Source organism: Neolamprologus brichardi, chromosome 13 (assembly GCF_056152115.1).
Source record: "Neolamprologus brichardi isolate AB-2024 chromosome 13, ASM5615211v1, whole genome shotgun sequence".
NCBI classification, from domain to species: domain Eukaryota; kingdom Metazoa; phylum Chordata; class Actinopteri; order Cichliformes; family Cichlidae; genus Neolamprologus; species Neolamprologus brichardi.
The window spans coordinates 31885851-31911216 of record NC_142116.1 but is presented as its reverse complement, the minus strand read 5'-3'; the positions used below and the strand labels follow the sequence as shown (position 1 = coordinate 31911216).

At 49.1% G+C, this 25366-nt stretch overlaps 1 pseudogene; it reads right to left on the bottom strand.

The window, feature by feature from the left end:
• Positions 1–246: 246 nt before the first annotated feature.
• On the bottom strand, positions 247–12387 carry LOC148100073 (uncharacterized; annotated as a pseudogene).
• Positions 12388–25366: the final 12979 nt, after the last annotated feature.

The following is a 25366-nucleotide window of genomic DNA, read 5'->3' as shown; positions in this document are numbered from 1 at the left end:
CGTGGAGACTAATGAGTTTTATGCTTGTGTTTATATTCTTAAGTAGCTCCAATTCAGGCCCTCCTGTCACGTTGTCCTCCAACAGATCCGCAAAGGACACCGGGCCTTGTGATATATGCGTCCGGGAAAAGGGTTTCAGAGGGGGCGATTCTATTTCCACGGTCGCCACACCTTCCATCCAAGTGACTTGGTTCTTCTGATAGCATACGCCTTTGTGACACGGTGCGCACACGTCCTTGGGATTTTCTAGGCACGGCAGTACCTTCCGTGACATTCTGAAGGCTCGTAATATTTGCCATTTATCAGCCACACCTTGTAATCGGGCCAACAGGGGATGCCGTCGGTGCTCATTTTGGGCATGGGTATAACACCCCTGATTGTGGTTTTCTCCACCGTGTTGGGCAAAGAATGCACTATGAACAGTTTCCTGTCTTTATACAGAGCGGTGGCGACCGTTGGGAATTCAGACAATCCGGGGTGTTCCTGTATCACAGACATGCCGCTCGGGCAACTGCCGGATCGCTTCGATGCGATTTGCCTGAGACAGTTCTCGATCCTTCTGGCCATGAACCTCACCTGCATGGCTGCCTGCATCATTTGATGCGTAACGCTCTGCATCTGAGCATACCACATCTGATAGCTAATGGTGACGGAGAATTTGATGTTGATGTCGCGCATCAAGGCTTCCCTATTTTTCATCATAGTATCTTTGAGCAGGGCAAAGTTTTTGTTGGCCTTCTCATTATTGCGCTGTATTTGCATCTCCTGCTCGTCTAGGCGTCCGTTCACCAATGCTATCTTATCGTCGAGTTTCCTGCTGACTTCTACTATGTCCTGAGAGACTTTGACATAGTTGTTTTTCAAAAGGTCCATCTGCTCTTCCAATTCATCAACTCTGTTCGACGTATGCCAGGCTAACCCCAACGCCACGGTGGCCAAGCCCAGGGCTATGAAACGTTTCTTTCTACCGTGGGGTTTCGGTGGTCTGTCCAGCCAGGGAAACGGCGCCGAGTCCAGCAGTTCGTACATCCTCGCTTTCCATTCCTGCATCGCCAGCTCTTGCAGCCCCTGCTTCACAAATTCACTGGCTCTGCGTGTGTCATTTACTATCTCGTGAGCAGAATTGCACAGCCTGCCGTAATTCCTTTGACAACTGTCGTCCCCTCCGCATATCGCTATTAGACACGGCTGCATCGCGCTCACGTCATAATCGATACACCGCACATCCATATTGATGTAATCTATGCCATGGGTAAAGTTCGATATGAAATACAACGCTTCGGCCGGTTTGACTATTAATCCGTACTCGGCCTCGATCGTCGGCTTATCCACCGTGTATCCGTCGTCCACGGCCACCACGTTCATATTGTGGATAGTCTCTCCGCCGTTGTAGGTGTTACACACTTTGTTAACCGGAGGCTTGTACTCCACCACGGTAGCGGTGTCCAGTATACCCACCATATAGTGACTGCTGTCCGTGGTGGGTACTAGCGTGTGTATGTTGATCGCGGTCTGCGGTGGGGTGCTGGACAATAGGGCCTCGCGTTTCGGTTCAACCGGCGTGCAAGATTGCAACGTGTGAACGTTCACGATGTACATGTTATCGTAGCTTGTCTTGTACATCTCCTTGTATGGCTCTTTGAACACCCCCAAGGCCCCGTTCAAAATTATAAGCCCCGGACACACGAGTCTATTGCTGAGACCGACTTGATACTGTGGGTCAAGGCAATTTTTGGATCCTGACGCAGGGTCCTTGTATTCTCTAGGGATAGCGATAGCTTCCATGGAATCCGTTCCCACGACTGAGTTTGCAGACCACCTATTCCTCACGCTGGCATGGGATGCGGTGTCGCTCGACACCCCCACCACAGCCTGTTGTCTGCGCCAGTCCCTAAGCCTGTGGACTGCGGACGTCACACTCGATATAGCGGGGGTGTTCGCGCAGACCTTTCGCTTGAAATCTGAGTCCATGGGGGAGATCACAAATTGGTTGATACCAAACGCGACCGCTATCAATTCGGGGTACTGCTTGAGGGTTTCAAGGGATGTAGACGTGTACGTTACGTTGACTAACACACATGGTCGTCGTCGATCCGGAGCAACATTTCATGTTCATGTCTTCCTCGCATCTCAAAATGTTATTACTTTCCATGTCGGCCAATGTGAGTTCGGTTGTGATTTCCGAGACATCTGCCACGTTGTTCTCCACGGGTGTAATCATCAGCCCCCTGGTTAGCGACAATGTAGCTATCAGCTTGTTAGCCTTAACGCCACCACGTAATACAGCCAGCACGTAATACAGCCAGCACGTACGGCACGATGCCCTTGATCAAACCCCCTTTCGTCCACATGTTCTGACAGTCTTTGGGTTCGGTCATGTCAACGAACAGTCGGGGGGTGACAAAGGCCTCGAACATTCCAAGGCTCCCAAAGTTCATGGTCTTCACACGTCTCACATCTCTCGGTAAATGAAGGAATAGCTTATTTGCCCGTAGCTCAGTTATTGCCCGCGCCACATCGCTCGCCACTTTGCTTACATCAGAATCTGTGTTGATCTGAGAGCAAGCGGAGGCGCCCCATGCGCTGGCGTCCAGCATGATGGCGCTCGCGTACGTGGCAATCACCATTTTGTGCAGGGTCTTAGCTATGTTCTGTATCGTCGAGGCGTACCTCCCGTCTGTGGAAGCCACGGGACCACGCACCTGTCCAGCGGTATCGTGAGAATAATGTGCCCAAATTCGCTCAATGCGCGGAACCTGTCGATGTCCACGTCCAGGGACAGATGATTCGAGGCATACGTCGCGTTGTCCGCCGATACTACGGTAGCGTCACAGGACGAGGAGGCGATGAAAGCTTCGATTTCACCGGTAGTGGGTCGCAATAGTACATCTCTCCGCAGCAGCTCTGCCACACTAGATATTTCGCACATGGCGATAGGGGCCGAGGGGTCTTTGTTGGCGTTAGTTATGCCCACGCTGTTGGTGTCGGCTTGTCCTATGCAGAACGTGTTTCCGTTTGAGCGAAAACAGTTGTTGTCCAGTTGAGTGTAGCACAGGCCTATCGACTCGCTGTCGCCCAGGCCCACGTACGATAACACGCAAGCGTACGGAGAGTTTCTTATGCTCAGCACGTCGTCGGTTTTGGGCCACGTTCTATTCCCTTCGGTTGCGTATAAGGTCCTTCTCAACAATTTATAGGTTGCGCACTGAGGATCGGGGTTGCACTGCGCCGTGGGATCGTCGCCGAAGAAATACTCTCTGTTTCTCTCATTGGCGTGCAGCATTATGGATACCTTGTTGATGCGAATTGAAGATACCACGCGATCTGCGCATGGGAACTTTCCTGGTATTTCTACGCACGAGTCTTTGTCCAGCTTCAGCACGTACGCGCCTAGCATAACACCTTGACGTTCGTATCTACTCAGATCACCACTAGCGCTCCTGTCCGGTCTCCAGCTCGCGTAAATTTTCCCGGAGCAGTAATGCGTACACATTTGGGCACTCGGCTCCTCGCGCCCCTCGATGTCAACCGTCTAGGCGAAGCTTCCATTGCTGTAACCTTGACACCAGCTGGTCCCCGCAGCACATCTCAGAACCGATATCCAGACGTATGGAGCGTATCCGTACGGCTCGGCGTTTCTGTTGTTTTTGTTGTTGTTGTACACCACGCATGCCGCAAAAGGCAACAACAAACCCACTCACAGAGCGAATGCGACAATCATGGTGTCACAAATGTTTCCCGCTTACAGGTAAAGCTATGGAGGGTACTCTGATAGCATCAGCTGCACAGTGTCATAGCAGAGGATGTGACCCTCCCTTGTCGTTTGAATCTACAGGCCGGTGTTTTAGTAGAGTTCGGCACATGGCCGTGAGTCCGATGAATTGTTTCACTGCGTCGTTGTGAATTTTGGCCACGTCCTGATCCGGTACCAGTATCGCCTTACCCATATGGGTAGTCACGTGGTTCATGATGTGTAGCGAAGTACGGTTCGCTAATGTGTACGAGCGGGCTATCAAGTCTATCAACATGTTCTGTAGTACGCCGATCATGTTTTTGTCCGACGTTACGGTGTGACCCAGATGAACGTTGACCTCTTCGGTTGTAAACCGTTGTCCGCATGCCAACAAAAACGATCTGACTTCGTGAGGTTTGAGTACCTTGATCGCATCCGCGGTGTTTTGGTCCAGTTCGCATAGACGACACTGTTTTGGGGGGCAGAGCTCGACGCCCACAATACCGGGCTGCTGGTCCATGTTTAACTTGACATATAACATCGGGTATTGCTTCTGCATGAAGCGATCGACATCCCCGTTTTGCTGACATTCAAGAATGCCTTGGTCCGACGGCTCTGGAAACAAGCTGAACACGGGATCTGAAGCCATATCGACAGAATACCCTGGATTTTGCGGTGTAGTTACACGAGACCTGTTTTCTTCGATGGGACCTCGCTGCGTCGAGGAGTTAGATCTACTAATGGAGGGTTGTGCACTCGACAAATGTTCCGAGGGGCGACTAGTCATAATTCACGTCGGCAGTAATGACACCTGGTTACACCAATCGGAGGTCACTAAAATCAATATTGAATCGGTGTGTAACTTTGCCAAAACAATGTCGGACTCTGTAGTTTTCTCTGGTCCCCTCCCCAATCAGACCAGGAGTGACATGTTTAGCCGCATGTTCTCCTTAAATTGCTGGCTGTCTGAGTGGTGTCCCAGAAATGATGTGGGCTTCATAGATAATTGGCAAACCTTCTGGAGGAAACCTGGTCTTGTTAGGAGAGATGGCATCCATCCCACTTTGGATGGAGCAGCTCTCATTTCTAGAAATATCGACAAATTTATTAAACCCCTCAAAACATGACTATCCAGAGTTGGGACCAGGAAGCAGAGTTGCAGTCTTACACGCCTCTCTGCAGCTTCTCTCCTCCTGCTACCCCCCCAAAAACCCATCTCCATAGAGACTGTGTCTGCTTCCAAAAAGACAAAAAACAAACTAAAAACCAGCAACAAACAACTTAAACATTTACAAAGAAAGAACAATACAGTATCCACATCTGAACCAAAGAGTAAAACAGTGAAATGTGGATTATTAAATATTAGGTCTCTCTCCTCCAAGTCTCTGTTAGTACATGACTTAATAATTGATCAACAAATTGATTTACTCTGCCTTACAGAAACCTGGTTGCAGCAGGATGATTAGTTAGTTTAAATGAATCAACACCCCCGAGTCATTCTAACTACCAGAAATCTCGAAGCACAGGTCGAGGGGGCGGTTTGGCAGCAATTTTTCACACCAGTCTATTAATTAATGAAAGACCAAGACAGACTTTTAATTCATTTGAAAGCCTGATGCTTAACATTGTCCACCCCAGCTGTGAAACTCAGAAACCAGTCTTACTTGTTATCATCTATCGTCCACCTGGGCCTTACACAGAGTTTCTGTCTGATTTCTCAGACTTTATATCTAATTTAGTTCTGAGCTCAGATAAAATAATTATTGTGGGTGATTTTAACATCCATGTTGATGCTAAAAATGACAGCCTCAACATGGCATTTAATCTGTTGTTAGACTCAATTGGTTTCTCTCAAAATGTAAAAGAACCCACCCACCACTTTAATCACACTCTAGATCTTGTTTTAACATATGGCATAGAAACTGAACATTTAACAGTGTTTCCTGAAAACCCTCTCCTGTCTGATCATTTCTTGATAACATTTACATTTACAATAATTGATTACGCAGCAGTGGAGAGTGGACTTTATCAAAGTAGATGTCTTTCTGAAAGCGCTGTAACTAAGTTTAAGAATATAATCCAGCCACTGTTATCATCGTCAATGCCCTGTACCAACACAGAGCAGAGCAGCTATCTGAACGCTACCCCAACAGAGGTCGATTATCTTGTTAATAATTTCACCTCCTCACTACGTACGACTCTGGATACTCTAGCTCCGGTGAAAACTAAGGTCTCTAATCAGAAGTACCTGACCCCGTGGTATAATTCTCAAACACGTACCCTAAAGCAGATGACTCATAATCTGGAGAGGAAATGGCGTGTCACAAATTTAGAGGATCATCATTTAGCCTGGAGAAATAGTTTGTTGCTTTATAAGAAAGCCCTCCGCAAAGCCAGAACATCTTACTATTCATCACTGATTGAAGAAAATAAGAACAACCCCAGGTTTCTCTTCAGCACTGTAGCCAGGCTGACAAAAAGTCAGAGCTCTTTTGAGCCAACCATCCCTTTAACGTTAACTAGTGATGACTTCATGAACTTCTTCACAAATAAAATTTTTATCATTAGAGAAAAAATTACCAATAATCATCCCACAGATGTAATATTATCTACAGCTACTCTTAGTTCCATTGATGTTAAGTTAGACTCTTTTTCTCCAATCGATCTTTCTGAGTTAACTTCAATAATTACTTCCTCCAAACCATCAACGTGTCTTTTAGACCCCATTCCTACAAAACTGCTCAAAGAAGTCCTGCCATTGATTAATTCTTCGATCTTATATATGATCAACCTATCTCTAATAATCGGCTATGTACCACAGGCCTTCAAGGTGGCTGCAGTTAAACCTTTACTCAAAAAGCCATCTCTAGACCCAGCAGTCTTAGCTAATTATAGGCCAATCTCCAACCTTCCTTTCATATCAAAAATCCTTGAAAGAGTAGTTGTCAAACAGCTAACAGATCATCTGCAGAGGAATGGTTTATTTGAAGAGTTTCAGTCAGGTTTCAGAGTTCATCACAGCACAGAAACAGCTTTAGTGAAGGTTACAAATGATCTTCTTATGGCCTCTGACAGTGGACTCATCTCTGTGCTTGTCCTTCTTGACCTTAGTGCAGCGTTCGATACTGTTGACCATAATATCCTGTTAGAGCGATTAGAACATGATGTAGGTATTACAGGTATTGCACTGCAGTGGTTTGTATCATATCTATCTAATAGACTCCAATTTGTGCATGTAAATGGAGAGTCCTCTTCACACACTGAGGTTAATTATGGAGTTCCACAGGGTTCAGTGCTAGGACCAATTCTGTTTACATTATACATGCTTCCCCTAGGCAGCATCATTAGAAGACATAGCATACATTTTCACTGCTATGCAGATGACACCCAGCTCTATCTGTCCATGAAGCCAGATAACACACACCAATTAGTTAAACTGCAGGAATGTCTTAAAGACATAAAGACTTGGATGGCCACTAACTTTCTGCTTCTTAACTCAGATAAAACTGAGGTCATTGTACTCGGCGCTGAAAAGCTTAGAAATATGGTATCTAACCAGATTCTTACTCTGGATGGCATTACCTTGGCCTCCAGTAACACTGTGAGGAACCTTGGAGTCATTTTTGACCAGGATATGTCCTTCAACGCACATATTAAACAAATATGTAAGACTGCGTTCTTCCATTTGCGCAACATCTCTAAAATTAGAAATATCCTGTCTCAGAGTGATGCTGAAAAACTAGTTCATGCATTTATTACTTCCAGGCTGGACTACTGCAATTCATTATTATCAGGATGTCCAAAAAACTCACTGAAAAGCCTTCAGTTAATCCAAAATGCTGCAGCAAGAGTACTGACAGGGACTAGAAAGAGAGAGCATATTTCTCCTGTTTTGGCTTCCCTTCATTGGCTTCCTGTTAAATCCAGAATTGAATTCAAAATCCTGCTCCTCACATACAAGGTCTTAAATAATCAGGCCCCATCTTATCTTAATGACCTTGTAGTACCATATCACCCTATTAGAGCACTTCGCTCCCACTCTGCAGGCCTACTTGTTGTTCCTAGAGTATTTAAAAGTAGAATGGGAGGGAGAGCCTTCAGTTTTCAGGCCCCTCTTCTGTGGAACCAGCTTCCAGTTTGGATTCGGGAGACAGACACTATCTCTACTTTTAAGATTAGGCTTAAAACTTTCCTTTTTGCTAAAGCATATAGTTAGGGCTGGACCAGGTGACCCTGAATCCTCCCTTAGTTATGCTGCAATAGATGTAGGCTGCCGGGGGATTCCCATGATGCATTGAGTTTTTCCTTTCCAGTCACCTTTCTCACTCACTATGTGTTAATAGACCTCTCTGTATTGAATCATATCTGTTATTAATCTCTGTCTCTCTTCCACAGCATGTCTTTTATCCTGTCTTCCTTCTCTCACCCCAACCGGTCGCAGCAGATGGCCGCCCCTCCCTGAGCCTGGTTCTGCCGGAGGTTTCTTCCTGTTAAAAGGGAGTTTTTCCTTCCCACTGTCGCCAAAGTGCTTGCTCATAGGGGGTCATATGATTGTTGGGCTTTTCTCTGTATCTATGAAGCGCCTTGAGGCGACATTTGTTGTGATTTGGCGCTATATAAATAAAATTGAATTGAATTGAATAGTCATTGTTGTTGTTGTCGTGGTTATAGAACGTGTTCGGTGAGCACGGTTGGAGGAGGATGTCCAGTGTCCCGACCTCCTCGCCTGAGTCACTGGAGGTGAATCGTCGCGCGGACGGTTGCTCATCTTTGCAAGTCGAAGAGTGCGGCGTGGTCGGACGCATACAGTGTGACAGGCTCACGGTGTCGGGTGGATTGCTGTTGGTTTGTTGCGATCGCTTTCGGACCGGCAGCATCTGCTTACATCGAGATTCGGCCGGCGAAAACGTAATAGCTATAGTATATAGCGAACATTGTAAATGGTGCAAGGCACGCGCGACAGACTCGGCAGCGGCCTTTACACCGGTACGTATCTAGGACGGCTGTTTCAGATCAGAGTGTCGGAAGCCGCTAGATTAACGGAGTTGATCGCAGAGTTGACAAAGACGCAAGGAGCAACCCTCGACCGCCGCGACGTCCCCGTAACAGGAACCCCTCCGTACTGTACGGTCACTGACGTGCGGCATATATCGAGCGTGGCTCTTACGATATGACTGGCCTTCGACAACGAATTTGTCTGTTTAACACGAAGGCTCGCCTAGGTTGACTTCGACATCGGCGCGCTTCATTTTACAGCGCACTTCGCCGTGATGGAAGGCCGTGGCGGGAGCCATGGGATCAAGACTCGGTCCCGTATTTGCAACCAAGGACCGGCGGGCGTACATTAAGGTTCGCAAGGATGACAGCGTGCGTGCTGTCGTCGACTTATCGACGATGACCCTAGTGGACTACGCAACTCCGGAACAATACCCGGAACAATACCCGGACGAACCCGTGCGGTGCGACCGATCTCTGTTCATTCCTATCTTTTGCAAAGAATGCTACGGCACACACGACGCACAATACAACGGCGCGATACAGGCTATAAAGTCTTTCTCCGGAGCTTGTCGATACGGAGTACGCGGTGGGCGTCGTGCAACCAGAAACCAGTATGGGTTTTAGCTTAGGTACAGTCGGGGATAACGCAAAGGGGCCCATCACGGAAGAGTGCAATTTGGTCTCTTGGCCCATGAGACCGGGTTGTTTTTGCGTGGTGGTGTCGGCAAAGGACTTGCTGTCGACAATGACTAGAATGGGGTTCTCTTCTGTGAAAGACGCCACACTGGACGCTGGCGAGAATCCCCTTGGCTCATCTACCCTCTGCGCCCCAGAGCCTCTGTCATCTGCAGAGCGAGTGGGCCATCAAGACACAGAGGCTCTGCATAAGATGGTGGCGGATCAGACGGCCGAAATGCGCCTATTGAAAGACGCGTTAGAGGCCGTGAAGGTTCAGAACAACCTATTTACTCGTTTGCTAAAGGGACCAGACGAAGACGCCTTGTTCACTCTACGAGGGGCCAGGGAATTCAGTATGCGAACAGGCACCGGAACCAAAACCAAACTCTGCGCAGGTGACACTACTGACGATAAACCCCTTGACCGAGAACACGACCAGACCTTGGACGCTCGTAACGCCGGCGAGATGGCCGCAACGCAAAGTCAGATGGACGAGATACTCAGGCTCCTGCACAACCAACAGCGTCAACAACAGCCTCAACAGCAAGATATGCAACACGCTCAACTCTATGCATTTCACAATCAAACGCAACCCAATCCAGTTTACCTTCCGTGTTCCGCAGCTATGCAGCCCTACAACCCAACTGTGTTCCACCGACGATACGGAGATGCTGGGCTGCCCGACGCAAACCCCAAGCCTGGTGTTTCACGCTCCGAAAGCCCGATGGATTACGACAGTCTGACTCAAGAACAGAGACGGAAAATAGCCATGGCGTACAATCGAGAGGAAGCGGAGAAACAGGCCGTTGTGCAAAAAGAACAAGAAAGGATTTTGGAGTCCATCAAAGCCACCATAAAAGACGCCCTGAAAGACCAGACTTCCAAATCCGCAACAACGGCGTCCCAGAGCAAACAATACGACATGCGTTCCGAAGTCAAAGCATTGAATGTGATGTTTTTGTGATGTACATGTTGTAATGCTTATAAGAAAAAAAAGAGGAATGATACACAGTGTTTGTACAGTTGTCACGTCTCTTTATTTTATACATACAGGCTAATGATAACACGTCTGTATTACTGTGTAAACCTGGTCGAGGCCACCCGGTAATCCAGTGTATTTACTATCAGCATTAACATTAGAAGAACCCCATGCTGTTCATAGGATCACCATGGACGATGATTGTGAGTGGGTGTTACTACATATAGCACGGACGACGATTACGAAGGTGCGGGTGCTACATGTAGCACGGAAGACGATTGCGAAATTGTGAGTGTTACAGCTGCAGATCCGTTTGTTTTCCATCCCCTCGATCCATTTGCTAAGCAGTTTATGTGTAATAAGCGGCTTTGGATCACTAATGTGAAGAATTCCACGGTACCACGGGCCATCGACATACTACCACTTGGCCAACCCTGCAAACGTATGGCCATAAAAGGCGACGGGAATTGTTTCTTTTGGGCCATCAGTCAAGTTCTTTCCGGCACCGAAGATAACCACGAGACGATTAGAGCGGCACTCGTGTCAGAGTTGCGACTGACAAATGCAGCATGGCAGCTATGTTATCTACGAGAATATATACCTATTACCATGGTCGGTGGCTAAGAACTGTCCACAAGGGAATGTGGAAGCTGAGTATTTATCTCAATAACGACGGCTGTCACTACGAACCAGTGTTATGCACGAAGTCGGCATGCGGTGCCGTTTGCAACAGGTGTGATCGCGGCGTACACCCGCCTATTTACATGGACGTGCCACAACTACCGGAGCACCCAGGTTCACCTGGCTCCGTTGTGTGCTGCAGCAGTGAAAAAGAGCCCCGCTGTGCGCACCGAGAACAAGTGGAGGAAGTGGAGTGTCACAAACAAACGGTCCTCGAGTTTGTCGAGGAAGCCGCCAGCAATATCCCGGACTACCACGGACAAACAGACTGCTACCAGGCACACCCGTCCGTTGAGTTTGACGACGAAGCCCTCGGCGAGAGCTCGGTCTACCACGAACAGGCGCAGGTGGACTACAACAAATACTTGCCCGTCGACGGCGACGAGCGACTCGACCCACAGTGCAACAGGACTGTGAGACCGTGGACATTGCTCGCTGAAACATGGCATGCCTTCATAGCATACGCCGACGAGGGCTGGTGGGGCGATGTCTATTTGTCCACTGTCGCATCCTGCATGGATCTCGGTGCGGACGGTGATATCGCTATCACGGCTGCGCTATCAAGCAACCCGGGGATTGTGTGCTCTGTGACCGTGCGAGCATTCCCTTCCATGGTCACCCATAACGTCGTTCTCTTCGGCTGCAGATTTCAATGTGACACAGTCCCTAATGAAACATTTTCATCTCCCATAACGTGCGTGCATCGCATTGTTTCGACCGTAACCCGCCCCGTTATACTGGCACGACCTAATGGCCTTAATGACGCCCGACCCATGTCGGCGGTGTCGACTACACACAGCCGAGCTGACCATAAGTTGCCTGTCAGGTTGTTCGGGGCGCCGTGCCGCGAGACCTCCGACTGTTGGCTGGAGGACCTTCCATATCAACCCGTCTCCCTGACAAGGATGATCGAAGACATGAGGAGCCTAACGGATTCGCCGATATGGTTTCGGCTGGCGTATGGAGAGGAGACAGATTGTGTTACGCCAGACTGCATCGTAGGCAACCTACGGCAAACCGATCCCTGCGCCGGGGTTGTTGTGTATAACCGAAGCAGGAATATCCCCGGCTACCTATTTGACATAGTTACGGCCGAAAGAACATTGTTTGTGACATTCAGTCAACACCTGGGTTATGTACTAACCAACGATGGGCCCAGCATGTATTTTCGGGCCATGGACTCCCTTATGTCTTACGTGCACAGATATCAACACGTATTGTTTGTGAGCGAGACCGAGCTGTTTCTAGACTGACAGAGAGAGAGAGAGAGAGAGAGAGAGAGAGAGAGAGAGAGAGAGCGACCACTGTTCATTGACATGTGTATTTGTTTTATTTGGTATACCTACAACACAACCGCTCTCATGTGACAATAAACATATATGAACATAATAATGTGCAAACTGTGTGTGATTCGTTCAACATAAACAACACCAAAGTCCTCGGTTTCACGAGGACTGACGATACAATGCAGAGGTTCGTCTGTAAAAGAAAGTCCTCCACGTGTGTAGGTCCATGTCGCCACGCATGTCGAACGCCAAGGGTGCTCGTCTCAACAACACCTGGGGAATGAGCTGGGGAATGAGCTGGGGAATGAGTGGGGCACCGTTGACTAGACCGTAATGTTGAGCTTCGTTTTCTGTCACGTCAGCCGACTGGTGCTGTGTCAACAGTCCGTTGTACACTTCGCGAACGGTGGAGCCGTATATCGTCGTAACACCAATAGATCCTGACACCAGACCAATGTTTGGACAGGGGCTCTCCAGTAGCACCTTGACATTAGGCGTTACGCTGTCCACTATCGCGAAACTGTCCACGTAGTCGCTCATGGCTTGATTTCATGAGCGAATGCGGAATCACAATTCTTCCTTGGTAGCAGTCTCTAGGTGGAAAGTCAGTCGAGAACGGACCTTCGGGTAGTCCGCAGTCCGATCTAGTTAGTTCCGTCAGAATGCTCAGATTGTCGGCGCAAGCGCATCGGATCAGGGTCATGATGTCGCACAAAGCTTGATACGTGCGATCTTGTACATTTCGAGCCGAGGGCATGCAAACATATGTGTCTTCGCACTCTGGAAATGCAAACGACGATCCCGAGTCGTTTTGAGTGTACACTACGCTTCGGCGACCACATAAGTCACAATGCACGTTGAACTCGTTAGCAGCTGAGGCCATTAAGATGTCTAAAGCCCCCCTTGCTTTATCCGCGACCCAAAGACTCTCCGACATCATGAATCGTAACACATTTAGAGCAGCCTGTTTATTCTCATCCTCGTAGACAGATAGCGCACGACTGAACGGTTCACTGTCGGTCCCGGCTATCTTGACGCAACGTCGACCGTCGGAGTGGTCCTTGTTTACGCCAAAGGCTTCTTGTGCACCGAGGTCTACGAGCCACTTAGACGAATGACTGTTGGGATCGTACGTGATGACCCTTGTCTTGTTTCCATTTAACACTGCAAATTTCACAGGCACCTTCTTCCAATCCCCTTGACTGTATGCCATAACGGTCATCGAATCTATCGTGAACAAACGTAGTCGGTGTGGCTGAACGCCATGACGCTGATGTCTTTAAGGTCTCGCTGGCCCGAGGTGAATGTGACCGCGCGTGGCGGTGATACTGTATATATAATACAATCAGCTATGCTGACGTGGTGCACTGAGACCACGGTGGCTCCAATCAATCACGACGCGTCGTGCTTCTGCGTCCAAAGCCAAGGCTTTTCGTTCACACAGCACCCGATCGTACGCATTTTGTCCGGACCGTACACATGAGCAAAGACCGCATGCACGGGCACGTCGTTGGCCAACAGGTCCCTGTAGAAATTTTTACAGCCCGTACAATGGTACTAGACCTGTTTGGTCTCAAACGGCACACCTGGTCGTCTGTCGCTCCTGTCGAGGGTTTTCACAGTGAGCCACTGTGTCTTTTTGAATTCGTCGATCCACATCGCCATGGCCGTCTCGTCTGCCATGGAGTACGGCATGATACAGAGAGTGTTCGATGGGCATAGTGTGTCAGTGGACCGCGTGAATGCACCGGGATTCAGTATCTGTAGCATGAGCGTGGTTTGGTAGAGAAGACCCGCTAGGTCGACCAGGGGTCTTTCGTGTAACTCGTTCCTTGACACGTACAGTTCTCCTGTCTCAGACGCAATCCCCGCTTCGCATAGCATGGCAACAGGTAGCGATATTGATATCTTCTCACCGGTGTGGGTTTGCGTGCATGTGGTCGAAATCGCACCTTGTCTCATCAGCGTGGACAACGACTCTCCCAGCTTACGGCACACGTTACTGTGTCATGTCACCGACCACGACGTTCACGCACGCCGTCAGTTTTTCACCCCGAAGCCGGCTCACGTGCTGCCGGTTTAACATAATCCTGTCCAGCTCGTGCTCTCCGCATGCCGGTATCATGTGCTCGGGGCAGGTGTTCATGATACAGTTGAAGGCAGCGTTGGCCCTTTTCAGCCGGTCCTTGATACAGCAAATCGACAGAAGCAACCGGGTCTTGCAGTCTTCCACCACCTGCTTTTCTGAGTTGTCGCTGTACATGTGTCTAGGTAGACAAAAGTCTATTATGCAGTGCGCAATCAGTTTCGCCGCCCGATTCACCAAAGACCGATCGGCCGAATGGGCCAGCATGACTTTTGAGTTGGCGTAGCATTTGTTACCCAGCTGGTAGGGATGGTCGATCAAGCAATTGTCGGTTCTAGACCCAGGGTCCATGTGTGTAGACGGGGAACCCGTTTGAGTGTCGTCATCTCGTAGAGTAGACTCTACGGTGATTTCGCACAACAAGGAACCGCCGAACATGACTGTCAAACAGCCCGACGTGGCCTGTAAAGCCACCGGGTATCTGTAAAACGTGGCTTCGCACGGGTTGCATTTGTGGAACTCGTAGCATTCTACCGGTTTCACAGCGAGGCCGGTGATGCGCTGCAGCCAGGTCTTAGTGAGCTCAACGTACGTCGTTTTGACGCTCGAGTTGCCGACTTTCAGGCGAGCCAGCGTGTGTTGGCTAAAGTGTTTGTTTTTAGCGCATTTGATCAGGGTGCTCCAGGGGAACAACCCTAAGCCCATTTTAGATGCGATCATTTCAGACGCCCTAGCAGCAAGCAGGTCTCTCAGGATACTTTCCTTTCTGGAAAACATGTGATTCATGCAGTAAACCCCGTCCTTGTACAAACTCAAACAGTACACGGTGCGTCTTGCATCCTCGAGCTGCGTGTTTTCCAACTTGACCAAGACCGCACTCTGACCCCCCGTCAACTGGAGCGTATCGACAGATACGACTCTGTGTGGCGTTAGAAACGACGAGGCCTGGCTGAGTTCGGCCCATCTACTCGACTCGTCGTCAAACGTAGGCTCCTCTTTCATGTACAGTATTTCGTCTCCGGCTTGAAGCCGATGCCACGGTGCAGTTGAAAAACACGACACTTGATCGGTTTCCAATTTGACGCAATCCCCTTTCATTACGCACGATATGAACGTATCCGTGACGGCAGAGTCGCATGGGGATCGCATGCTTTTGAAGGCGGCCAGTCCCCTCACCTTAACCGAGATAGAGGAGAGTTGCTCGCCCAAACAGTTCACCGTGTGCGTCAAGGCCAGATATGTCTTCTTTGCGACATGACAATATATGGAGCAACTGTTTTCGTAGTCTAGTTTCACCAGTCTGTCTTTCACAAACGCCTCGGTGACAGGAACGCGAGCGTCTGCACCAGGGACTCTTGCGAGATACACAGGGTAACCTTCGTCGGTGAGATTACCCTGTAGGTCGCGGTGGAGCTTTTCGTGCTTGTTATCGCGGCCGATCGCGTACATTCGCTTCAAAACATCTTCCACCAGTGTACATACTTTAGGAAATCGGGCACTTGCTCTCCGACTCGCTTCAGCTTCGAACGTATGGCTTCCTGGGCCTTGTAGGCAAACTGTCGAAGCGAGGCCTTTTGTTACTGAGGGTTCATTTCTCTGTCGCGCACGGTGTCCGGCACGTCGATCTCGACCGAGTCCCCGGGTCCGTAACCCACCGCTACCATTACGCTATCCGTGTCGCCGTACACCACGGGGCATTCGTGAAGGTAGAACTCTGACACGCAGTTGTTTACAACCGCGATCTGTTGCCTTCCGTGGCCAGATATCAGAGGCCCACAGGGGTACGGAGCGGTTCCGTAAAAGGAATTGGCCATAACTTTGCACTCTCCTTCTTGCAACTTGAAGTATATTCGCTCTGCATCACCGACTGCGGGGTCCTTAAGTTTTGTTTTGAACGCCGAGCGTTGGTTCAGGTAATACTCCACCGACGAGGCGAACACCCCAGGCGCCCTGATGTACGAGCCGGTGCTCTCGTCGTACTTGAGAATCAGAGACGCGTACTCGTGCCCTTCGGCTTCCCAGCTGTAGCAAATCCAACCCGATAGATCGTGAGGGAAATCGACCGGGGGACACGGTATGGTCGTTTCGGGCGATATGTTGAGCGCGCACATGATGGAAGGGTACATGCCCGCAAAGTCAAAGGACAACTCCAATCCCATACCCGGACCCGAGTAATGTAGACCGGTGAGAGGTTCGCACACAGCGCCTCCTTTCCAGGTCTCGCTGTCTCCGTCGGACACTTGCGATTTAGGGTCCCATCTTAGTCTCGCTTGCTGTTCGCCGCCAACTGGCCCCGCTTTCACTCTGAGGGTGTTGAGCGTGAACTTCAGTTGTGGTATTTGCACCGAATGGATACTCTGTACGAAACCGCTAAACATGTCCCCTCTGCCGTGAACTACAACGTTGATGTTGAGCGTAGTCCTGCATGGAACAGAGCGGACACCGGTTTGAGCACCTTGGCCAATCTACAGCACAACTGCGAATCGACCAAGTTGTACACAAGCACCGCGAACAGGCTTTTGCCGCCCATGCTTATCATCTCGTCCATTTTGTCGTAGCTCACGTCCGCCACCTCGTACAGTTTTCTCGGGTCTTTGGCGGGTTTCTTGTATATCTCTCTGACTTTCGTGACGACGTACGGCGCGACGTCGTTGAGTTTCATGCTGGTACACGCGTACTTGATATCCCTCGTGCCGGCCATTCTGTACAGGTCGATCACGTTCATGCCACAGCTGTTCATTTTGAAGTGGCACAGTTTGGCTTTGTCTTTGTTGAACGTTTCCACGTGCGTCGCTATCTGTCTCAGTTTGTATTCGGTCAACGTGCCGCTGGAAAGCACGGAACCCACGTTTTTCAACATCTCCCTGTACATGTCCAGAAACCGTACGTTTTCAAACTGGAACACAGGCTCCGCATCTGCGCTGAGAGCTCTCGTGACAAACAGGCCTGTCCACATTCGTTTGAGTTTCTCACATCGCTGTCTAGCGGTCGGCTCTAGCATTTTCAGGTAACAGGGATCCGCGTAGAAGTGCACGCGTTGGTTTAGCACGCGTATGTCGAACTCGGCGTTGTACACGTACAACAGTTCAATGCGGTGGGTTCGTAATATGGATATCATTCTCTCCAACAGCGCGAGTTCCCCTCCGCAAGCGTTCGGGGTGAGGACAGAGCGTGGCTTTCTTTTTGTTGTATGCCACCAGTAACTTTTTCCTGTGACCCCCGTACGCCTTGGGCATGTGTGAGTTTAGGACCACAATGGAAACGCACGTTATCTCGTGCTGTTGCCCCGGCATGTCCGAAGGCAGGCTGGGGATGGACACGCGTTTAACGTGTTGAGGAAACCGTTTTTGCTGTTCCTTTAGATTCGACACCATCCTATTGCGGCATGTAGTCATGTCGTCCACTGTACCCTCTGTGCAGTAAGGGAACCTGTACGCGAACGAGTTTGATCGGACCGCAGGATCCCGGTGAGCCCCGGCGAACACGGTTTCAATGTCCAGACACGCCGCTTTGTAGAAATGATTCACGTGAGAGGCGTCGAACGCTCTAGCCTCGATCTCTGAAGCTCGGTGGTCGTAGACGAGATCTCTCGGGGACACGGTGCGATTAAGTTTGCTGACCGGAATGTAATACATTCTTCCAAACATTACATCTGAGCAAAGCGCCGGTGTGTTGCCATCCCTGGCTAGGTAGTAGCCCTTGTCGGGACTGAAATCCCCAAACGTCAGCGCGCCTCATACAATTTTCATTTACGCAGATGCCCGCGCCACAGATTTCAAAGGAAAGACAGCGGCATTCACTGCCCGCTTGATGTCTTCGTGCGAGACGCTGATGAAAATTGGCTCTGCTGCAAAATGCCTGGACCATGTAGCTTTCACCGCGTTCCAATTTTTGCTGTCATCCGCATCCATCTCTAGGCCGTAACCCACCACGGGTGCCATCTCGGTCACTTCCAAATTGACAGTAGTGTACAGTGGCACGGTTTCGCATTGCGACCGAATCACCAATCCCCTGCACAGCAATGATTCTTTGTGATAAAATATCGACTTCAGTAACACTCCGACTACTGTCGGTTCGCGATCGATGTCAACGCTTCTACGCTGGGGATATATGTCTGGAAAATAGTCGACAAACGGCAGCGGCTTGTCCATAGACACAACACATGTATACCGCTGCATTATATATAGCGTTATACAGTAGAGGTAAACACAAGTGGATCAGTTTGATCATCTTCCACATCTGGTTGTTATAGGAATCCAAGTTGCATAATCGCTCCAGTTACTCCAGAACTTTTGCGTGAAAACGCCAGGGTCGACCAACGTCGAAGGGTTGTCCCATGGTATCATCCTTGTTCTCACCCTATATGCCTTACGTGGATGAAGATCCCGAATGGTTGTTTTGCACAGTGTACCTCGTTTACACATGACCTGTTTGGTGTTCGCCGTGTCGCCAGGATGAGGCAGCTCCGTTGACCACTCCACTTCGATTTTGAAGTGCGACACAGCGTGATGGGTAAGGGTGCCAATGGTAACCGTACGTTCGTGGCGTAGGAGGCGGATTTAATCTCGTGTAACACGCTGGGTTGTAGTTGTCGACCGTGGCTTGAACGACGTTGTCGCGGATCGTGTCTACGGTCCATCTCTGCTCGTGATTGAAAATGCGTCGTTGTGGAAATTGCATGGTGCAACTCATGCTGCCGTCAGTGGCCTTAGTCAGCACACAGCTTGCCCGATACTCTTTGCCAGGACTTGCCATCGCGACGCTGGTGTTCTCCGGGGCTTCGTCTGCAGAACAATCAATCTTGTAGTCGTAGTCATTTACGCAGCGTAAGCCATAGGGCAATGGTGGGCAATATGTGAGGAACGGACAGTCATCGTGAGAGGGATACAAACGTACTCCGAGATACAAATATCCGGTAGCGGCGACAAACTGTGAAGACCACAGGAACATAGCCGTAAAGGCTAAGAAAGACACCATGTTCCACACAAACACAACACTGGTCAATAACGAGCAGAGTTGGGATTCTAAAAGTCCAGGTTCACGCTGTGCTCCTCTCTTTGTATGTAGTGGCTAACACACTTAAGTCTCAATATAACAACCACTGAGAAAGAAGAATCGTCCCCACGAAGGGTTTCGAGCTGCCGACCTGCGGGTTTCGAGCTGCCGACCTGCAGGTTTCGTGCTGCCGACCTGCGGGTTTCGAGCTGCCGACCTGCGGGTTTCGAGCTGCCGACCTGCGGGTTTCGTGCTGCCGACCTGCGGGTTTCGAGCTGCCGACCTGCGGGTTTCGAGCTGCCGACCTGCGGGTTCACTGTCTTTTATTTCGTAGTGTGGTTTCTAAATACACGCATACACTATATTAATTCCTCGGACAGAGTAATTGAAACAGCACTAAATACAATCCCTGATAGCACATCATATAGTCACAAAACGCAATTGAGGTGATACGTTCATCCAGAGTGCGTAGGTGGACCAATAAGACCTGTAGATCGAGCAAACAACTTAAGCGACTATGTCTTTGAATATCGGAAACCGTAAGTGCGTAAACGCGCAGCCCGTGGACGACATGACCGGGAGTCTGTTGCCACCCAAGAAAAAATGGCGAGGAGCGACGTTGGGCAGACGGGATTGGGACACTGGAAATGCCTTTACTATCACTTACGATGTCACAGGAGGTCTCCCCTGTGTGACGTTCATGAGTACATGGCCAACTGTGAAGTCTGGCCATAAGGTTCTACTCACGGTTGACAGCGCTGGTGAGCAGCTGTTTGCCGATAAAGTGGTCATCCCGCTCAGGGTCTTTCTGGATTTACTGCACATGCATCTCACGCATAATGAAGACAAATATCTGTACTTGTACACCGATGCATTTCCTAGTACGGAAGACCCCGACGTTGTTGTACAGGACATGCCTGCTAAATGTAAAGATGCAGGTTGTTACCACACGGTGGCAATACATGGTCCTGCTGAGGACGAGGAGGAGGATGAGGACGACGGCAACATCGCCGAACGCATACGCATGCCTCAGGATGAAGAGGGGAATGACAACAACTGGCCTAAGATCCCCGAAGTGTCAAAGGAACACTTAAGATACACCGGTGTTCCAGGCGTATGTTGTACTATAGTCAGACAACCTAAAGGTCCACTCTTTCTTACCACCGGTCGCTGGCACATTCAAACTGAGGATGGAGAGAAAACAACCATGATGCCCGGGGACTGCGATGAGACGGAGTATGTGTTTCCTTTATGTCACACTGAACACCTACCGGGCCTGGTGGCTGTTGTTCACAAGTGGTTGGAAACAGACTACCAGAAACTGGGCCTGTTAGTCACATGCAACATGCCGAGCAACATGACGCTAATACCCACGCCCATTGAAGCGCACAGCAAGAGACATTGTCCCATCAAGAAGCGTCCGTGTCCTTGAACATAGGAGATATTGAAATGCGATACCGGTGTCGGCAACAATAAGAGCTGTGTATTAGGAATACTCATTACCGCTTCAATGTTTACGCTGTTTTTCCTGTATCTAAAAATAAAACAAAAACACAGATTCAACTCCATACTGTTTCTTTGTGTTTCCTTGTCATACGTGCGGTCTAAGTTTTATATATATATATATATATATATATATATATATATATATATATATATATATATATATATATGTCAAAGCGTTCTTTCTAAAAACACACACACACACACACACGGATATCTATCTGCACATACAACAGAGATTAACACCAGACCGCACTAGAGGTCCACATGGCGACATTAAAGCGCACCATCGACTACGAGGTTATCGCAGCTCCGAAACGACAGAAAACACAGCAAGATCCCCCGGACACTGTAGACCGGCACCCATGGGTATATGTTGATATAGGACCAAGCGAGTGGAAGATCGGACCTTCTTTTACCGTTCAGTACATCACACCGACAATTGGTGTGCTGTGTCTGAAATTCACCTCCCTCACAGAGTCCGTCTCGGAGAGCTGGCCTTGCAAAGTGCACGCCGAGGCACCCCTGGGGTATTTTGCAAAAGTGCTATGCATGCCCCTGAGAGGTGTGTTGGATTTACTACATGTGCTCCTAACAGGGAATATAGAGTTGGTCGACCACGTTGGTTATGACGGCGCTTTCTCTAAACCCGATATGCACAGTGACGGATGTTACTTTAACCTAGCGGCAATTGCCTCTAGGTTAACTGGTATAATGGTCCCGGAGCGCATGAACATCTCGGCGAGACACGGCGATATCTCACGGAGTGTAACCGGATACTGGGGCGTGTACAAGCACCTAAAGGCCCGGTGTTCATCAGCAGGGACACATGGGTTGACTGGGAAAATGAGCCGCTAGAGTACGGGGAGAATGCTGCAATCAAAGATCCAGTGCTAAAACCGCTCATGGGTGACGCTCAGGCCTACGAAGACTCTGGGTTTGAGGAAGACAGTTGTGAACTAATAGCCAACACCCACCGCGTTGATACAGACTGTGGCATACAGTACGACGAAGAAGACGACAGTGACATACGGTACGACAAAGAAGAAGACAGTGGCATACAGTACGATGAAAAAGAAGAAGAAGAAGAAGAAGAAGACGACAACTATGACATTCAGTCCGATGATACAGGGGACGACGATCCCACCAATGAGTCTGTGTTTCCCTGTGTCACAGCGAGCAACTACCAAGCCTGATAACCGTTATACACACGTGGTTGGAAGACATGGACCACAAAGCGCAAGGTCTTGTGGTGCACTGTAAAGTACCTGAGCGTATAACACTTGTCCCACAGCCCACAAAGGAAGCTGGTTACGAATACACACCGTTCAATTGTGCTGTGCACTGGGTACATTTGACGGACGACGAAGTTGCGGCCATGAATACGGTCACCTACAACGGTATATGACAGAGGCTCACTTGTCAAATGTGATGTTGATGATGACGATGATGATGATGATGATGATGATTTCAATGTACTTGCTTGGCCATACTAGTGTTCACTTAACAGTGTTTCAGTGTCTTTTTTTGTGTGTAATTGGGTAACCGGATAAATAAAGAGAATGTGTGCAACATCGTCTCCTATCTTTTGCTTGCTAATATTATTCAATGTAATAACTGCTAGAATCACAGACACATAGACAAAAAACTTGGGCAGAAATCAGAGTTGACATTAAAGTTTATTGGGGTTTGCTATTACCGTCGCATACACAATTTTGTAGCATACATTCAGAAAAAGCAGCTGTCACATACAGTCAGACTAGATCACCAGCATCGTACGCCACAGGTGAGATGCGGGCGCTTTGTAACGAGGATCATTGGTGTCACACCAGAGCATGCATTCTTCGTGCTGTAACTGGGTACGATACACATCGCCCAGAGCGGGTAGTTTGCCCAAATGACCCTCTATGAGATTGTCAAAGTCCTCCGGGTGTTTACGGATCACTTGCACCCTGCTATCCTCAAACTCCCGGTCCTCGTACAATCGCGTCACATTGTACGCCGCTGTCTTCGTGACGCCTTTGGGTAACCAGCTGCGACGAAAGTAGTCCTTGAAGGCTCGCCACAAGGTCTCTACGAAACGCGCAGCGTCGACCTCGGTCTTGTCGGCATCTGCTAGCACCGCGTGAAGCCGCCAACAGCTATTGGGACTTTGGTCCACCTGTATATATCACCGGCCCCAATCCGGAGTGCAACTGATGCGATAGTTCATCCAGAACTCCGCCATGTGGAACCCGAGCAGGCTCTCGGTGTTCAAGTCGGCCACATCCAAAACGTAGTCAATGTAATGACCTCCTTGGCAAAAGTGTAGCTCCTCAGCCGTGAATTTTTCTCTGATCTCGGTGTGTAGAACGTGTAACGCCATTATATCGTCTGAGCCTTTGTTTGTGAATCGAGATATGGCGTCCACCTTTCCAGGCCATACGGCCTCCGGGTGGGAGAGTGTAATGTGGTAAGCTGAGGGCATTGTGTGCTGGTGAATCGGGTGGATCTGTGAGTCTCCTTCTAAACAGCTTTTAAAGAGCTTTTATATCTGGCAGCCTAGGTGTGTGTCGGTAGCGCGATGTGGACGTTATACGGAAAGAAGTGTTGTGAGGCCTAGGACTGTGAGGAATGCGATGTGTGGTGTTTGCGTTTCTCCCCTTGTGGGAAATGCGATCTCACCGACTGACGTACATCTGTCTCCGACCGAGAGTGAGAGTGTCCGACTGAGACACATCATTTCGACGCGAAGGTTTTTATATTGACACCCAACGCGTTCATAATATTACGATTGACAATGAAATATACATGCTGTAAGCACTATGAGTGTGCATGTCTCGAATAAACACAGACACTGTATGGGAACTGTTACGGGTTGTCTTTATTTTTATAACAACATAGAATCGTGTAAACTACTTAGACAGTAGCATCACAACACATCATCAGCAACATTATCATCATCATCATCATCATCATTATCATAGTAAGAAGGAGTATTCCGGTTAATCAGAGTAGTCGTATCCGCAGTCTGCGTCGCTGTCATCCACCACGGACAATTCCGCAGGCGCACAACGTTCTGTCTCACTGTAGCTATCGCGGGCCACGTTGCCAGCTGAAACGTGTGCAATCTTGCTACTCTTTTTACCACCGGAAAGCAAGTTGGCGGGTTCTTCCTCTTCCCTGTCCTTTCTCTTCAAAGAATAGTCCGCCCGACGGTTGTCATTTCGATCGGCCTCCTCCCGTGTGTATGTCGACGTCTGCGATGCAGGCAACGGGCTCGGCGTCTTGGCTGAAGCCGAGGGCAACAAAACCAGACCGGTCACTTGGATGTTTTTCTTCTCAATAGCGCAGATCAAAGACTCAAAGTCCTCCGTTCTCAAATCCACCGCCAACATTCGTACCCAGTTGATGTCTATGCGAGGCACCGTGAAAGACACCTCCTTCGCGATACTTTCCATCACATCGTCCACTGTGCTTTGCGTGGTCCTCATCAAACACTGGAGTTCCGACAAGTCGTCTCGGTGATACAGCTGTGTCTTTATGCAAGTATTGCTAAACACGTTGACCAGGTAGTAGCTGCCCTTGTTGGAAATTTACAAGCGGCTTAGCTCTTGGTGCTGTTGGTGAACAACCTCATGTTACACATCGCCATCAGAGGGGCATGCACCATACCCTTTTCGTTTTCGTACAACTGCATCATGCTCATCTTACTATTGTTGCTGAGGAACACGACCCTGTTGTACGACATGTTCTTGTCTCTCATGATCTTTTCCACTAGCTGCCTGGTGTCCCCCAACATGTTCAGCGACGTGCGTAAGTATTCGGGCAGCCTGTAGTCTTTGGCATCAAGCCATTCCAACGCGTTGAGATCGAGGCGTGCTCTGTTCGAGGAAATGCCGAACATGGGACCTGTCACTTTCAAGAGTTCGCCAAAAGGGGTTTTGAGCATGTTGACCCAGATAGCAAGGAGACATTGAACAGATGTTGATTTTCCATCTGAACCATCAGAATCGTCAGGGTTGAAATGTCAACACAAAACCAATGTTGAAACAACACTGAAATACTGACGAAACCTGACACTGACATTGAAATAACATTGATTCACTGTTGTTCTGTCATCGTTGATTGTTGATCTATTTATAGTTGACAAGGCGACAACAATCACGTTGAAAAGCCATAGATTTATGGTTGAGCGGGAAATTTAAGCTGCTACCACTTGGACTATTCCAAAGCACCCCCTCTCACAGTGGTACATCCCTCCAGGTAACCATTGTCTTGTACAGTAGAGCGGGACATTACTCTCAGCGGACCGGAGAAGGCATCAGTTCTTGCACTGCACTGGCCTGCACCACGATTAGTATAAGGTAAGAATGAATGATTTTTGTTCTATTCGTTATTTCCACAGTTGCATTTGAATAACAGTAAAAAACAAACAAACTTGTTAA